The sequence below is a fragment of the Haemaphysalis longicornis genome, unplaced genomic scaffold, assembly GCF_048455015.1.
Source record: "Haemaphysalis longicornis isolate Haplotype H1 unplaced genomic scaffold, Haemaphysalis longicornis Haplotype H1 scaffold_2, whole genome shotgun sequence".
Taxonomy (NCBI): Eukaryota; Metazoa; Arthropoda; class Arachnida; order Ixodida; family Ixodidae; genus Haemaphysalis; species Haemaphysalis longicornis.
In genome coordinates this window covers 117,319,768-117,336,741 of record NW_027526295.1, presented here as the reverse complement: position 1 = coordinate 117,336,741, position 16,974 = coordinate 117,319,768, and positions in this window count along the sequence as shown.

The following is a 16,974-nucleotide window of genomic DNA, read 5'->3' as shown; positions in this document are numbered from 1 at the left end:
TTTTGTATCTTCGCTGACGACCAATTTAGCAGCAGTTGCCTCATTAGGTGCGCGTCGCAATCTGGTGCAAATTCCACTTCCGCACGCGCACAATCGATGACGGCGTGGTGACGAGCGAGAAAATCCCAACCCAATATGAGGTCATGGGAACAAGTACGAACCACGATGAACTCTACAATGTAAAAAACATCCTGGATCGGCACTCGCGCTGTGCACGCTGCAGACGCATGGACGTGCTGTGCGTTTGCGCTACTTAGCGCAAAGCCATCCAACGGCGTCGTCACTTTTCTAAGCACACGGCAAAGGTCGGCATGAATAACTGAAACGGCAGCGCCCGTGTCGACTAACGCCAATGCACGTCGATCTTCCACAAATACGTCTATAACATTTGAGGGCGAAAAATGAGGTTTTGGACAGTTCGCTGGTAACGCAGTTCTTGCCTCCTGAACTGCGTCAACTAGTTTTCCTCTTCGGTAACGGTTGGTCGGCAGCGCAAGGGAGAAAGAGACCGACGACGAGGGGAGGACGAGCGACGGGTAGCGAAAGTGCGGGAGTCAGAAGGTGCAGCGGTGAAGTCGGACCTGTAGGAGACTTCGCCTGGCGATCGGCTGCGATGGCCATAAGTAGGGGCTCCGGTATCGTCATTGGTGGGCGTCAGGCGTCGGCGGCAGTATCGAGCGACAATTGAAACAGATGGGATGGTTGTCCTACGTTCGCCAGGCACTGCTGGATTGCGGCAGAGGCCGAGACAAGGGCGGTGGCCTCATCGGTACAGGGTGTTGGTAAGACATGGGGAACCGCTGAGGGGGGACACCCAAGGCGTCAGCGTACGTGACGATCGGTACCGGAGTGCTTGCGACGCTTTCGGCATACGGAAGCGGGGTGGTAACGGTGAAGTTATGACGAGGAGGCGCAGTGGGAGTAGGCGAAATGGCGTCAGCAACTTGCTCTCGAATTACACTGCGGAGTGTGGGCGCCAAAGCAGACGAAGGCTCCGGGGTGTATGGCAGCAGGGAGAGCTGACGGGCCACTTCTTCCCGCACTATCTGCTTGATCTGCAACAGCAGAGAAGAGTTCTCGGAGTCACGGACCAAGCTCGCTATGGCGTCGTCTTGGACAAAGCTGCGTCGTGTGCTCACTCGCTGTCGACGAAGCTCCTCGTAACTCTGGCAAAGGTTCACCAGTTCAGCAATGGAGCCCGGGCCTCTCGCCAAGAGCATCTGGAAGGCACCCTCGTCGATGCCTTTCATGACGTGCTTGATTTTCTCAGGGTCTGTCATAGATAAGTTCAGACGCTTGCAGAGGTCCAAAACATCCTCGATGTAGCTCGTGAACGTCTCGCCGGTCTTGTGGACGCGGCCGTGCAAGCGTTGTTCGGCGAGCAGTTTCTGCACAGCGGGACGGCCAAAAACAGCAATTAATTCCGTCTTGAAGGCACGCCACGCAGTTATGCCGGATCTGTGGTTGTTGAACCACACTTGCGCGAGACCGGTGAAAGAAAAGCTGACGTTATTGAGTTTCATGGCGTCATCCCATCTGTTATGCGTGCTCACACGTTCAAAGGACGCCAACCAGTCCTCAACGTCTTGCTCCTCATTGCCGTTGAACTTGGCAGGTTCACGTTCACGGAGAGCGCCAGCGCAGATGATAGCTGGGCTCGGAGGCACATGGGGCATGTCGTTACCGCCAGGCATGGCCGTTGGTATGGTGCGGCTGCGTAGTTCCGGGGCTTGGTCAGGGACGCCGACCGGCGCCGACCGACGCGATTCTTGAGCCTTGAGGGGATTGCTTCAGGAACCCAGACGGGCGTAGCTGAAGAACCGCAACCTCCACCAAAATGAAAGGGGGTTTATTGGCTGGTAGATGCAGACGGTCGCAGAGGTCCAGAACCACAGAGACCGAAAGAGCCGACGAACGGTCATACCCAAAGCCGCGCAGACCGAGCTTCTTCTTCGTTCACAGGAGCGGCTGGTTGTCTGCTAGCAACATGGCGATGTCCGATGGCACATAGCCATCACAAGGGATTGTCCGCAGTTCCTAATTATTGCAGCCCACGTTACCTCATTACAATATTGATATATATATATATATATATTGTACTGGAGATAGTAGTCTCCGACACGACGACATACCTTGCGGTTAGTGTGCGCCAATCTCCCCTGTATAACCGACGGGGTATGTACCGGAGGAAAGACTACTATGGGCCGCATGATGATGGCAGGTGCAAGGTGCTGCGCGAGAGAAGAAGAGGCACGGTCAGCATCGCGTGGCTCGCTCTAAGAGAACGTACCGAGACATCGGTCTGCGCTGCCTTACCCGTCTCTGGTCTCTGCCTCTTTCCAAGCGTCTTGCCGGTCCCCAGCTATAATCCCCCTTACAATATATATATATATATATATATATTTTTTTTTAATACATACTGCAGGCCCAGTTTGGGCCCAAGCAGGAGGGGCGATACAGCACATACAATACACGCAAATAAACAGCACAAAAATGTAGCCGCACATTATGGCAAACAAAATATCAAACATAGAAACAACAACAAAAAAAAAAACAATTCACTACACAAATCAAGCAACCGCTAGTCAAAGAAAAAAAACTATTCATTGTAATAAGAATACGTAAAAAAACAGTTCAATACACAAATCAAGGAACCGCTAGCTTAAAACAAAATCACTAAATTAGATCTATGCTAGGGGGAGACTGTAGTGATGACAAAGGCAAGCTGTTCCAATCCGTTATCGTACGGGGAAAGAAGGAGATTTTAAAAAGATTCGTTCTGGCATTATAAGGTGTTAACGATTTTTCATGTCGATGTCTTGTCAGTCGTCACCAAAGGTTGTATATATATATATATATATATATATATATATATATATATATATATATATATACATATATATATCTATATATATATATATATATATATATATATATATATATATATATATATATATCAAAGTTGCAACTTTGACTGCAACTTTGATATGTGTCCTTACGGAATCCCTCGTCCCGTACGTCTCTGTTCTATATATATATATATATATATATACATAGTCTCGAAACATACAAACTCCCACAGAGCGGGAGAAAATAAGGCAAGTAACGACAGAGACAAACGAGAACAACATTAACAAATAAAATTTTACTAACGTTTCAGAAAGAGCACTTCCTTTCTTCCGAGTACAGAATAAGTTGGTTTGAGAGTTATATATATATATACATATATCTTGAGAAAATGGTAGACGCACGATTAAAAACAAAAACAGTGGTTTACTGACGTTTCGACTGCGGGACCAGTCTTCATCTTGAGTAAATATATATATATATAGATATATTTAGATAAATAAATATATATATATATATATATATATATATATATATATATATATATATATATATATATATATATATATATATATATATATATATATATATATATATATATATATTTAGCAAGGACGAGGACAGGGAAGGGAAGGGAAAGTTTGTAGATGGAATTATGGTTCGTGGGCAGCGAAAAAATGGGAGAAGTGGAATAGGGAACAAAAGGATAACCAGAAATCACAGTCACACGGTACGCACATGACAAAAAGAACCAAAAAGGCAACAAAGAGAACGAGAAAAAATTTTCAACGAGGTAATACTCCTTTTCTACGGTGGCAACAGGGGTGAAAAAGGCGCCAAAACAAGATGTGCCCATGCACCCATTTTTCATCGCCAAAAAAATCACTGTCAGTCGGAACGAACATGAGAAAACAAGAACTGAAAAAAGAAACAGAACAAAAAAAATTAGGAAGGTAATTACCTTTTCCCGCCCTGGGAATATGGGGGAAAAAGAGGGATGAAAACAAGATATGCCCTTGCACGCATTTGGCATGGGCATAAAAAAGATAACAAGGAAATCACTGTCGCCTGGTACGAACTTGAGAAAGAAGTAAGAAGAAAAAGAAATTTACAATTTAATTGGTATTTTCAGTGTGCCGTGGCAACTGAGGGCAAGAGAAAGGTGAAAAGAAGATATGCCCATGCACGCATAAGGCGCACATCTGGCCATACACCACCGTTCTAAGAATCAGAGTCAGGTGATTAAAACATGAGAGTACTATACTTGGCTTCTGTTGGTGGGGAGTAAGGGTCGCGTCCAAAAGCAGTCAGACGGGCAGTTTTGACAGGACATGATTGTACATTCATATACAAAGAGCAGAATAAAGCAGGAAAAAGAAAAGTGGAAGAAGAAATTACCCCACCTTCCCGCGAGGGGAAGCCTGGGAGATGCGACGTATCTTGGGGGTTCACTTGGCGTTTCCGTTGGGTTGATTCTCTAATTGCGTGAAACCTGTGAGGAACGCGTATGATGTATTCTTTATTTAACACGCGGCGTAACTGGAGCGTACGGGAGCGGCTTCACGTTGACGAAGTTCAGCATCGGCTGCTCGCTTCAACCGTTTGCATTCGGTATCACGTTTACGAAGTTTGGAATCGGCTGCTCGCTTCAATCGTTTGCGTTCAGCATCACGTTCACGCCGCTTCGCAGCCTTGTCTTCAGTGGTGCTACCATTCCTGTTATCACAGTGATCGGTGCTTGTTACGGTTGCGCGGGCGACAGCAGAATTGTCAGGCTCCATTCAACGCATCGATGGAAATCGGAACGCCGGTGCTGGAACGACCGCGGCTATGACACAACGTGGCGCGGCTATGATGCAACGCAATCCAACACAATCAACTTTAATCCAATCCAATTCAAATCCAATCACATCCAATCCAATCCAAGCGAAGCCAAGCCAAGCCAACTCAATCGAATCCAATCCAACGCCCCTCGCGAGAGAGTGTTCGCTATCGGAGAAGAGAGGGGGTGAGCGGCGGAAAGCGCAGCTTGCGCGGCGAGGAAAATGGGGGAGGGGTGTGGACGGACAACAACAACGCCGCATGGAGGGACAAGGCGAGTGAATGAGATGCAGTCGCATCTAAAAGACAGGGTCAACCAAGTCATGACAATAAAGATAAAAAAACGCAGGTTCACGCGCATGACGCGCACATAGGGGTGCACATCTGGTCGGCACATGGTACCAGGCGAGGCGCCAGCAACGGACATTGGAAAACAGAAATACAACAAAGGAAGAGTAGAGGAAAGCAATCTCACACGCTCGCGTGCGTAAATCGATTACAAGCTAACAAGGGGAGAGTATCAAAGCAAACAATGGTACCGCAGCCTTCTACGCAGAACATAATGTCCAGACTTGCTGGTCAGGTTTGGTTTAGTGAAGCCACTGGGCTAAAAAACGCGGTGCTAGCACGAAACTATTACCCTCTACAGCGGGTCGCCAGCTAATGGGAGAATATTATCGACGGAAAGAAATGAACAGGCATAACACTACCCTTAAGAATGCAGAATTCCAGCATATGAATAAGAAGGAGAGAGGTAGAGGAGAAGGCGAAAGCCGAACGTTTATTTGCAGCAAAGACGCGTCAATTTCTCATAACTTTCATTGATGCCAAACGACGCTGACTTAAACTTAGAGATGAGGTAGGAATCACGAACCTCGCGATCGTGATGTGTTTTAAAAGTAGATTCGAGAATTGTGGCTTTCAGGTGTTCAAAAAAATGACCAATAATGTTAACATGCTTTCATCGAGGCAAAGAAGGGCTGGTTTTTGCATAACAGCGTTGATTGTTCCTCAGGCGGAACACTGTAAAGGCGCCTCTTACCCCCTCATACGATTGACCATACCGTGTCCTTAACAAGGGCCAGAAGTCCGCCAACATCCTCTTGAATGGCCGCGAAGAAGTCGTCTCGTTGGACCGCCTCAAACCAGCCTACCTCGAGACGCCACCCAACGAACTCCGCGCAGACATCGCAGGACTAAACACTCCACTGTTCGCCCCCAAAACCAACGCCCGCCTGCCTCGCCGTTACGTGACGTTCGACATTCCGTCTGGGCGGGGGGCCCTGTAGCGCCCTCTGGTTGGCGCTCTTAGCCGGCGCCACGGCGCCGGCTATGAAAGACGCGAATAAAGAAGCGAGCGGCGCGTGCTTGGTGCGCCAGCACGGCACGGGCAGTTCGATTCCGAAAGCCTGCCACGCTGGTACTCTTTCAGTGGCGCTGCGCTGCGACCTCGCGGTTCCCGACGTGTACTCTAGACGGGCACGAGGAGCCCCGCAAAACGCATGGGGTTGGTACCCCACGTCGGTACCCCACGTCCATAACCTTGCGTCGTATAAAAGAGCGAAGGCCCTTGGTAAGCATGTCGCCGTGAGACGAAACAGAGGGTTGGCGCACCTGCCTTTCGTCCATTAACTCATAAACAGACGCACAGAAGGTATAGACACGAATACGTAAACGCAAAGGACAGCACACCGACAGGCCTGCCCCTAATTGGCACAACCAGGGGCACCGTTGAGGACCAGGCTCAACACTCGCTCACTTCCAACGTGCGTCTGGTTCGACAAACTACACAAACACTGTCATGCAACACAAAACATCTGCAGGGAGGAAGAAGCCCCTCAGGGACAAAAGTAAGTCGCACACTTCTTACAACTCCTTAATTTTCTACATATAGTGCAGCTGAAGGCTGGTAGAAGCGAGGATTTTATCTTTTGTTTTGAAATTGCTGAATCTAACAATAATTGGCTGCATTTCGCTGTTTGAAAAAGTACCTTGTCTGTGCGCGCGCTCAATTTCTTTAGGTGCAGCGCCAAGAACCGATGTCAGCACGGACATTTTTTTTTTCGTTTCTGTTTATTCCCACTTTTTTTTTGTGTCCAGGATGCCGTAAAAACAAGTTGTTTCTACGAGGTCGGTCTTCTAGTTCATCTAAACAAGACGCCAATTCAAAATTTTGACTTGTTAGTTCGTAGTTTGTGCTCTGCAAGCTGAAAAGTTCCCGCTCTTGGCTTTCAATCTGCTCCGATTTTTGTTCTAAATTGTTTAGTTCAATTTTGAAAGGTACATTAGCGATTCAACGGCTTCCTGTACATCCTTAATACCCTTTATTTCAGCGACAACTTCAGTTTGCCACGCCGAACTTTGCATCAGATCAAGAGTGTAGATCTTTGAGGATGTGAAACATGACTGTTCTTTGTTCTACGAGGTAATCAGGTGGGGTATTTAGGTACAGTAGGGCCATGGAACGTTTAGGAAGATCGTGGTTGCTTTCTATATCACCTCAACATAGAAATAGAAAGACCATTGAAAAACAATCGCACAGTCACAGAACACTCGTGGGCACAGGAAAACTAATAGAAACCGGTCATCGGACTTTCTAGCATATAGTGAATAACGCATACATACCTGCAGCAACAGCGATTAGCCATGTTGGCTGGACTGCGCCCGTGACCACTGAAGATTGTAGCGCTGGGAAGTCTTATATCCTTTTCCCAGGATGTGGATGTCGATGAGGTAGGTGGCACGTCATAGAAGTGCACTGTCGCCACGGCGTGCGGCGCGCACGGCCAGGACAGCTGCAGCGGCCTAACCAGCGGGGGAGGAGGCGAGCAGCAAACGAAGATGCCACCGCACACGTACTGGAGTGGTCCAGACGACAAAAAGCCAGGGGGGGGGGAACGCGGTGGTAAACAGTTGACGATTGCAAGCAAGGCCTGCAACAAGCAAGGAGGGCGATTAGCCATGTCGGGTGGACTGCGCCCGTGCCCACTGTGGGGCGAATATGCTGGGTCCCAGGGCACCCAGAATAAAGCTGCGGATCAAAAGGCCGCTACTGCTGCAAACTTATTAATACACTGGACACAACAACAATGCCTTATTCCGAAGTGGAACAACACATCAGACAACACCTTCACAAACAATGGCTGGCAAACTGGAGTACACAGACATACAACAAACTACACGTAATAAAACCACACTTGAAACCCTACACCACCGACACACGCGAGATACACAGAAGTTGCTTTGGCTAGGCTACGGATAGGCCACACCCATGTAACACATTATTAACTACTCACAGGGTCCCCAAGACCAGTGTGTAGCATGTGTGGAGACGGCCTATACGTGATCCATCTCATCATACAGTTCAAGACACTAGAAACAACACGATAGAAACCCTTCACCCAATTCTGCAGACAACACATCTTACCACACCCAACGCTTTTCCTGTATGTCGATCCCGTGTTTTCTGTCAAGTTCAGTTTAAACTTTTAAGCGAAAGTGACATTGTTGGGCCTAATTTGAATACCAGGCATTAAAAGAAACCGCCCTGCTACACCAGCCATCCACATTGCCTTTCACAGATTTTATTTTGTTGTTCTAACCGATTTTAGTGTTTACCAATTCATCGCTCACATATAACAAATGTTTAGGCGCCCCTTACCCTGTTCGGCCTTGCGCCATTAACACCCAACCATCATCATCAAGGCCAGCCTTTTAGGTCCCATGCACTGTGCCTGCTCGCCGTAGAGTTGCGCAAGCTCTGCTCTTGTGTCCGTATTCATAATTGTGTGTGTGGAGAGTATGCAAATACCATATTTTTAAAACAAAACTGCTCAAAGCGTTACATTGAAACTAATCACCGCTCACGACCGCTTGGGACAAGAAGGAGCGGCGCCGCTGCTGAACCCCTAAATCAAGGGCTCATAACTATATCTTGCGATTGCATCGCTCTCATATGCCATGGGTCTCCCAAGATGCAGAGGGATAGTAGAGCCGAAGAATAATAGAGCCGATGAGGGCGGAGGCTCCAGCTGCAAAATATTGCTTGAAGCGAAAATTCGACGATCAGTAGTGTCCCTTGCGATTACTGAAGCGAGGAGACGTACGACATGGTCCAGTAAATTGTTCTATCGTGGTTAGGCTCGGCATAGCGCGCTCGTCCTTGCAAAAGAAGTAACCGCGTAGTACGCACAAACCATCTCGGCATGCTCTAAAATTTTATTGACAAACACTATAAACATTCCCTTCTATAAAGAAATAGTTGCACTTATCTAGTAAACGTTGGTTTTTGCGGTGCCAGAAGGCGATATTTACCTGCGTTGTACAGGAGAAATCACATTACACGTAACTGCAGCCTGCTACACCCCTCAACACGTGCGTGCCGTGTACGATCCAGTACCCGGCACCACATACCGTGGCGGAATCGTTTTTGTTTTTAGTTTTCACAAACTCTGTATTTTCTAAACAAGACCTCTGAGAAGAGGCACTGTCTTCCGGTTCAGAGCAATGACCTGTGCCTGCGCCTAAGCAGGGAAAAAAATATCTCAGGGCAAAGAAGGCACTACCACCGGAAACATTGTCCTCAGTTCAAACCGCAAGAATTCTGACATAGAAAAATTAAACAATGGGGACATTTTCGCACCTTACCTACTGTCATATCAGGCACAGTCTGTATAATATGTAGGAAAGATTTGAACCAGCCAGTGACATAGAACAGGAGGAAAACTGCATTGGCTATGCTCAGCGTTTGGTGCATCGTTTACGCTTGGCGTGAGTACTGCGCATGCATTTTGGTCCAGAGTAGAACACTTAGTCTACCCCGGCATTGGGAGACGCTGCCACAATTTTCCTTTGTAGGGTCAATGTGTTTACGCTTTGCTAAGCAAATATCAATGGCGATTTTCTTGTGTAACCACCCCAGCTTACCACCATGATGTAGTTTTGTACAAGTCGCCATTCTAAGTTTATAAACACGTCTTCCTGCAATACCCTGCTCCCAGCGTGGGTGTAATTTTAACTTAATCTATAAGGAAAGCGGCACGCCGTCATTAGCAACAGCCCTCAAGCGCTAAAGCGTTCATGTATCAGCCGAATCATGTGGCTAATCAGCTCGAACGTAAAGTAACATCCTAAAATATGGAAGCTGATTTCGCGGGGCGCGAACAAGGCTTCCCTGCTTAGAACCATGTGATTGGCAGGTGGCGACGCTCATGGTGCTGGGATTTACTTATGCGGCTAGGAAGCATCCCAAGTTTCCGTTCAGCTACGGACGTGATCTGAAGCTGAAGAATTAGCGTATGAAGACAAAGAGATGCAGGCTTGGTTCATTCGAAAGGTTTCCCCATTGAAATAACACTGACACCATTTTTAACACAAGCTTCCCTGAACTAAGCTCTATAATTGGGAACACCGAGAATAGCCATGCCACTCACGAGAAAGTTTTCCGCACTGAACCTATTACGGATATTTGTTGCGATTTACTTAAGCCGACAAAATCCAACGTAAATAAAGCAGGATATTGCCGCCAACCATGCATTGGGTTGGTTTATTTGTGTTTTGCTTTTGCCGCCCGGCTGCGCCGGTCTGTGTTATCGGTGTTGTCTGTGGGCCAAAGTAGGCGCTTGTTCCGTTCTTTCTTTCTGTGCCGCACGTACCTTATCTCTTCTGATAGGCAGAGCGTTCTGAACTAACGTGAACAGCCTAGAATAATCTTCGTTGATCTGCAGTGTTCTGGATGCACTTCGACTATTCCAGAAACACTCGCGCCGAGTGATAAATTCCCGCAGAGCAGATGGCGGCATTCGAATCGTCGCGCTCGCTTTCACACGTCACTTTGCTGCTTCACTTTCACACGTCACTTTGCTGGACTGCTGCTTCGCCGCCTGTATTGTTTGAGTGGTTAGGGGAGCACAAGTTCACTCCAATAAACTCGTTTTCTTTGAAGACAACTGCGTCGTCTTTGTCTCCGTGATATCTGGCGGATATGCTGTCTGTGTAGTACGTCGACGTTGAACATAAGACTTGGGACAAAGTCCTTCCGTATGTCACCTTGCGTACAGCACGGCTATACAAGAAACCGCACAGATGACACCGTTCGAGCTTGTCTACGGAAGACGGCCGACTACGATGCTTGACGCCATGCTTCCCGACGTGGAAGAAGACGACCTCAACGCCGACGTCCAAGGATACCTTCAGCGTGGAGAGGAGGCCCGACAGCTCACTCGAGGACGCACAACGGACCAGCAGCTGGTAGATGCGAGACGCTACAACCTACGATGCCGAGACGCCGAGTACCGCCCACGGGACCGTGTGTGGGTTTGGACTCCAATCGAATAACGTGAACTCAGTGAGAAACGTCTACGACGGTATTTCGGACCCTACCGGATTCTACAACGTGTTGACCACCTTACCTACGAGGTGATCCCCGATGGTGATTCCGCAACATCACGACGACTCACGCGGCCCGAAGTCGTCCACGTGGTTTGCTTAAAACCTCTCTACGCACGATGACGGACTTGTATTTCTTTTGATCTGTTCGGACTGTCGCTTATGTTAGCATCGGGTCGATGCACTCTTAGAGGGGGGGGATGCCGCGAACCATGCATTGGGTTTGTTTATTTGTGTTTTGATTTTGCCGCCCGGCTGCGCCGGTCTTTGTTATCGGTGTTGTCTTTGGGTCAAAGGAGGCGCGTGTTCTGTTCTTTCTTTCTGTGCCACACATACGTTATCTCTTCTGATAGGCAGAGCCTTCCGAACTAAAGTAAACAGCCTACAATAATCTTCGTTGGCCTGCAGTGTTCTGGATACACTTCGACTATTCGAGAAACCCTCGCGCCGATTGATAAATTCCCGCAGAGCGGATGCCGCGGCATTCGAATCGTCGCGCTCGCTTTCACACGTCACTTTGTTGACTGCTGTTTCGCCGCCTGTATTCTTTGAGTTGTTAGGGAAGCACAAGTTCGCTCCAATAAACTCGTTTTCTTTGAAGACAACTGCGTCGTCTTTGACTTCGTGACTTTGACTTCGAGAATAGCCATGCCACTCACGAGAAAGTTTTCGGCACTGAACCTATGACGTATTACGGAAGTTTGTTGCGATTTACTTAAGCCGACGAAGTCCAACGTAAATTAAGCGGGATATTGAGAGATTATAGCTTTCAGAATAAGCTGTTAGCGCTTATTGTTAATGCATATTCTTTTACAGCCGTAAGAATGTTGGGCTAACTAATGGAATTTACGAACGAACACCTAAACATAGAAGCCGTAATTGGTACCGTCCGCCCTAGGCCGGCCAACGCTGGTCACTAGGTCAAGAGGCATATGTCATACTGTCCTTCTTGTCGAATTGTACTCAATATTTGAATAGAAAATTACTATCAACAGTAATATAGAGCCGGGTATAAGTCAGGACAGAAAGATACCATGCGCGTAGTCTGGCCCCTCAGCGGTATCGTTCCATGATTCAGGAAGGGAAACGATAGCATGGCTAATAAAAAAATAGGTTCTTGCAGAGAGCAGCAGCCGTAGTGAACTTATCTTGTGCTTTTATGGTAGGCAGGTAGGAATACATTTATTGATGCTGGAAACCGACGGTTTAACGCGTCGTGACGTTGGCCAAGCGTTGACCCGGGGTTATGCCCTACTCTGCTATACCCCAGTTCGGCCAGTTTGTGGCGGGTCGTGAGGCTTGTGCTTTTCGAGCGCACCCCGGGCCTGCTGGACGGGCCATAGTTGACTGTCCTTGTCTTTAGACTACACTGCACTTTGAAGTTCTGACGGGTATGTCCTGCAGGTAGCTTGGGCCAGGAACCTGGCACGGTCTCACATGATGTGCCATTGATCCGCCAAATTCTCTGCACAAAAACTGTACAGTCCTCAAAATTGTTAACAATAACGAAGAAGCGGGTGCCAGCCTATGCACGGAGCGGCAGATTACGATAGCCACCGGCGCATCTTCGGCGCCTGATAATGGGTGCTTCCGATGCTGGCTTTCTGTTCTTGGCAGCTCCTGCGCATGCGGCACAACATCGCTGATTATCCTGGGCGCTGTCCTGGGCCATGTAGCAAGCTTCCACTCTAGGCATACGCTGACACCTCGCTTTTTGTTGCTGTTAATACATTTCATGACTGTACATACCACTCGGATGGAGCTCTGCGACGTGTAGCACTGCTGGGGCGGGGAGTGAAGTGGTCTGTATCTGCCTTAATCCTGCCCTTGATACGACATTGATACGGTGCGCCGCGAAAATTGAAATATGAGCTAAAGTGGCTTATTTTGCAGTGAATAAAGCACCATTGTCTTCCGGGCAAGCGCTGAAGTTAACATAGAACACCAGAACTTTCTTACGAACAATCTTAAATTTTATCTGCATGGCCCCTTAAATTAGATACTTTATGAGCGGGTAGGCTAGAACAGATGCGTGTTCCCCAGTATTAGACACTAGTATGAAATGCCTGGCCTATACCTCAAATCCTCGCAATGGCGTGGATTGAATTTCTACAATTCAACGATGAGCTATTGGTATTTCCATCTGTGCACTAAGAGAAGAATAATGAATGACCACAGCTTCAAATGCATTTTGATAGAACAGAAAAAAGACTCTGGGGTGCCATGCTTCGTGGAAACCGTAGCGGGGAACTAAGCGGTCCAGGAGAACGGTGTGCTCCGATCCTCCTCAAAACGCCAAGGAAAGACGGATACTAGAATTTTGGTGAATTGGGCAGGCACCCGATATCTTCCTCGTCAACCGAGGCCGCGATATTTGCCCTCATTTATATTACAGATGAAGGAAAGGGCAGTGTTACTCTTGCATGCTGGAAATTTATTCTGTCATGATTTCCTATGTTTTGAAGGACGACCCCAATTTTTTTCTCTACAAAAAAATACCTCATAACGCGCAATGTTCGCAAAAATACTTCGTGTCACAACATCAACATCGTACGCACTCCGGCTCTGGCGGGCTTTTCTTCAATATTTTAAGGACGAGAGAGGATCTGGCCGTTTCTTTGCAGAGCTGACCTCGGGACCACCCAACCTCGAAGACGTAGACAGCGGCCCCCCTTCTCCTCCACCGTAAATTCCCCCATTTCTGTCGCAAGGTTTATACCCGTAAAATACCGAAATAAAGATGGTAAAAAACAAGATTATACTTGAGTAAATCAAGCTTCGCCAATATGATGTATTGCAGTGCCAAAAAATCTGCGACGTTATTGCACCCGTAGATGGAAAATTTGTTGTAACCATCATGTGGTCCCACGCTTGCTACACACTAGGAGCAGATTTTCAATTCTGATGTTCCCTCTACTCATTTGAAGTCGAGGATACTCACCATAGTATTAGAGCGGCGGAAATGATGAGATCGTCCATCAAAAGAATAATTTACCAGAGAGACAATGCTTCCTGCTAAAATGATTAACCCATGTCGCACTCGGGTACGGCACCATAATTGTTAGAAATAACAATTGCCCACATACTGACGGGTGCCATGATGTCTGTTCACGGGGTCTAGTACTTGTACACCGTGCTCCCGCCGCCTTAAAGGAGGGCAGGAGGGGTTTTTGGTTCACTGTGTTTACGGATTAGCCTTGCACGGGTCGTAGTAACATTAGTTATTAGCTCATTTGTTTTTGAAATATCAATTGCCCTAATCTTTTTTTTTCTCTTTCAGCGATGCGGATCCAAGTACCTTTCCACAGATATCCGTTTTATTTTATACTTACTTGGCTGGATTACAGACCTAATTTCAGGATGAAAAGATAAAGTTTAACGGCACTGTGCAGAGGAGCGTAACATGAGGCTGCAACAGAATACGACACCGATCTTTTCGGCAATCACAGGATTTAATAAATTTCCAAAAAAGCACCTAAATGGCTGGTTTTGCAGCCCCTATTTGATTTCACTGAAACTCGTGCCTAGCTCTACAAAACCAGATCAGCAGTGGTTTTTGAACTGTGTTATCAGGAGGACATCTTTACATTCCACCTATTAGAAAAGGCCCTCGTTGTTTCTGCCCAGTACACTGAATTTGCCGCTGCGGAAAACACTATATTAAAATCTAGTTCACATGTGAACATTACCAGGGTCATAAAGGTAGTATCTGAGTGCGTAAGAACTGCCCTCCCTAATCACGTTGTCAGTGCACAGACAAGGCGTAGTCCGGTGTGTTTCTCGGTTACACTTATTGCTAGCCATAAAAACGCGAAAGGGCGTGATTAATTACCTTAAAGCCAGCCAGGCGGAATTCCGGTTCTGAAGAAGGTGTAGCTTGCCATAGCGCCACTCCACCTGTGAAAATATTTGGCCTCAGAAAAGAAAAAAAACGCGTATGCATAAGAACAGCTTTAATTGCGATGTAGGAGTGAAAAATTTATTGATAATAATTTCTTCGAGAGGAAATTATGGTTTAAATTGGAAAATTTGGACACAAGCTTAAGGGCACCGACGAACGTTGGTCCAGTCAAACGTCACTCAGTATGTCTTAGGACCTTTTTCATACAACCATCTATTTAATTATATGCGACGAGATATGCATTTATATATTGTGGGGTATACGCGAGGGGTTCCTCGGGGCGACTTAGCCAGTCCTGGCGTAAGGTCACCACGCTAGCTCCCGGCGTGTCAACCACGCTGGCTCCCATGGCTACGGCAGCCCAGCGAGGTTCGCCGATACGAGAACAGTAGTGCCGAAGCACAGCCGTTTATTTGGGCAATCCCAAAGCATGCGAGCACAAGGCTCGACGGCGTTCACGAATCACGCCGTCCGGGTCCTGACCGCGAACGGGAGGCAGGCACGCACGGCGCGCGACAAACAAAGCTCCCACCTGAGACACAAGTATCCATCACCGCCGCGTTCCGCCGATCTCGCCCCGACCGGGTCTCCGACGAGACTCTCCCGACTCCCGTGCGCGCACGCTCGCGTCGCCCGAGCGCCTATCCCCGCACACATCGGTGGCGCCATCTCTCGGGGGACGCCGACGAACCAGCGGAGCGCCGGACCGGTCTCAGCGCACAAGCGTCTCTCCCGAAGCGCGCGCTGGCTCGGGATCGCAGGTCGCGGTTCCTCACGATTCCCACACTCCTCCCCCCTAAACTGGACGCCACTTGAGCTCGAGTGACGTCACGTTGCACCACACTCGTCACGACGTCTCAAGTCAGCAAAACAGCCACCGAACGCCACTCCCATGCTAGTCCACACCAAGGTTCGCCACACCATGCCGTCGTCGCGATGCTCGCCTCACAAACCCGCAAACACATTGCAATGGTTGCGCGTCTCTCGCGGTTGGGCAGCACAGCAGGTTGGCAGGCCCCGGGGTAGCCTGCAGCCGCAGCCGACGAACTCCGGGGGTCGCGCCATGATGCGACCCCCACTCCCAGCTCGAGGCGGCAACAGGAACGGCCGCGCCCACTGCGGCTGCCCGAAGGCTCGCGCCGCTCGCGTAGGCGCTAGATCCCGCCGCCTCCTGGGTTCTGTGGCCGCTTCGGCCGCAGGTCCTCCCGAACGGTTGGCTGCCGCCCGGTAGGCCGGCGCAGCAACTGGCGGTAGCTCCGCGGGCCGCGCTCGGTCCCGCAGGTGGTTCAGCAGGCCATCCTCGCTGTCCGTGGCAGTGGTGACTGGCGTGGCTCCCGGTTGTATCCGTATGCAGGTCTCGCTCTCACCGTCCAGTTTAAACGATTCCCAAATTTGACGTGGGGAGCAGCGGGGCTCCGCAATCTCCTGTGACTGGCCGGAAACCTTATCGACGATCTCGCCAAATAGGGTAACAAAGATGCCCGAGAGGACTCCCCCTTGCACGTTCGCTTGCTCGCGGAATCACGAGTCCGGCAACTGTGCTCCAGCAGCCACCCCCGCCTGGAGGCAGCTCGCCTGACTATTACGAGGGTGTCGGCATCGAAACGCCCGTCTGAGCTATTTCGGCCTGGTGCGTTGGTCGGCAACGCTGCGTCAGCATCAAGCAGCCGGGCTCCTGCAACTCACTCGCAGCAATACAAGCTGCCGTAGAGCCAGCGCCAACCGCAATACCAGCGGCTTACGGGCGCACATCACCGGTATAGGTCGCCTGAGAGTCCGTCTCTTACTAAGACTGGCGATCTCTCGCGACCAACGAGCCCGCTGCCGAGCCGCGCGAAGTTCTTACTGCCTAAACGCAATCTCGAGCGGAGTCTTCACGGCATTGAGACGCAGGCACTCCGGAAGCGCGGAGACAACGGTCCCATTGCTCCCGCTTCCCCCCGCAGCGAGAGGAGACTGATTCTTCAGCGATCCCCCTCGCTCTTTGTCAGGCGTCAAATCGGCAAACACTCCGCCTC